The sequence below is a fragment of the Alligator sinensis genome, unplaced genomic scaffold, assembly GCF_000455745.1.
Source record: "Alligator sinensis unplaced genomic scaffold, ASM45574v1 scaffold43_1, whole genome shotgun sequence".
NCBI lineage: Eukaryota > Metazoa > Chordata > Crocodylia > Alligatoridae > Alligator > Alligator sinensis.
In genome coordinates, this window is record NW_005842092.1 from 1193934 (window position 1) to 1195542 (window position 1609).

Consider the following 1609-nt stretch of genomic DNA (forward strand, 5'->3'; position numbering starts at 1 on the left):
ATGGGTTGCAATTGTTTGAGGATTTTCCGTACAGGTTCAAGGGAGGGGTGATACGTCATAACCAGCAGTGTGCGATTTGTGGGGGTTTTTCTTCTGTACTGCAGCAGTTCTTCATGTGGTATCCAAGTGGCTTTTTCAAACGTGTGATCTACCTCTCTGGAGGAGTGTCCTTGTTGGGTGAAAGCCTTTTTAAGATTGGGGAGGTGGCGATCCCGGGTGTTCTCTTCAGTGCAAATTCGGTGGTATCTGAGGGCTTGGCTGTATATCACTGCTTTTTTGGTGTGTTTCGGGTGATTGCTGGTTCTGTGCAGATATGTATGATGGTCTGTGGGTTTCTTGTATACTGTGGTCTGTATTTTACCCTTCTGGATACTGATCCTTGTGTCTAAAAAGGGGATGTTGGTGCTCGAGTATTCTAAAGAAAGTTGGATGGAGGGATGGTGACTGTTGAATTTCTGGTGGAACTCAATCAGAGATTGCAGGTTCTCACTCCAAATGATGATGTCATCGATGTATCTTAGGTATAGTAAGGGTTTGATGGCGCAGTTCTTGAGGAAGTCTTCTTCCCGGTGGCTCATAAAAAGGTTGGCATACTGTGTGGCCATTTTAGTGCCCATAGCTGTTCCCATCATCTGGAGGAAGTGTTGATTATTAAAAGTGAAATTGTTGTGCGTGAGGATGAAGCGTATAAGCTCAGTGATATCTTTGGTAATATCATATTAGGGTGGCATTTTTGTGTTCATACTGCCTAAAGATTTTTTTTACACACAAAGACAACGTTTGGGAACCCAGGTGCGCTCTGCTTCAATTTGAGGCCCAAGACCCTTGCGTAAAGATCCACACTTACCAGCCAGCTTCTCCGTCTTAATTTTTGCAGACCAATATTTTACCTCAATGGAAAGTATGATTCGAATACAAAACAGGCACAAGAAGAAACAGAGTCAAAAGCCCACCCTGTACCTGCTGTACGGTGAACCCGTGGATTTGTTCACCTATCGCGTACTGTAGGGCTCTTTCATGAACAGAACTGCTCCTCCACCTCCAGGACTTGTGATTGAGGGGTCGGAAACTGAAATGACATTTTCCTTAATTAAAAAAAAAAAAAAAAATCGCAACAGCAAAGGCAGGATTATTTCCTCTCCCTCCCCCTCGTTTGTGTTTTTTCAGTAGCAGAAAGTCCTGGGGAGATGCAAGACAGCACCCCGAGACAAGTGCCCACTTCACCTCCAAGCCCTGCCTAGAAAAGAGCAGAGAGGAGGGGAGCCCACTCCAGCCCCGCTCGGGAGGAGCCCGAGCCCCCGCACGGCTCCCCGCAGTACCGCGCGGAAAAGCCCAACAGTGGCCGGCCCGGGCGGCGGGGACACCGCACCTCGCCCGCTAGCTCGGAGCGAGCCGGGCACGGGGGCACGGCGGGGATCGCGGTCTCCAAGACAAACGTCCCCGCTCAGCCCAACCCCGGCGGGCCGGGCTCACGGGGGTCCCGGGCGCAGACAGCCCGGGCCGGGCGGCGGGGAGCCGGGATGGGACTGGAGGGACGAGCGGGGGTCCCAGGGCAGGCCGGGCCAGAGGCGGTTACGGGGGGGCAGCGGGGGGGGGGGGGGGCGGGGGC

At 52.4% G+C, this 1609-nt stretch overlaps 1 protein-coding gene across 1 annotated transcript in view; it reads right to left on the reverse strand.

The window, feature by feature from the left end:
* PITRM1 (pitrilysin metallopeptidase 1) overlaps positions 1-1609 on the reverse strand; it is a 35490-nt gene that overhangs the window by 33381 nt on the left and 500 nt on the right. The window contains exon 2 of the mRNA XM_006024068.3: positions 961-1069. The gene's annotated coding sequence lies outside the window, so the exon portion shown is untranslated. The remainder of the gene's footprint in view (positions 1-960; positions 1070-1609) is intronic.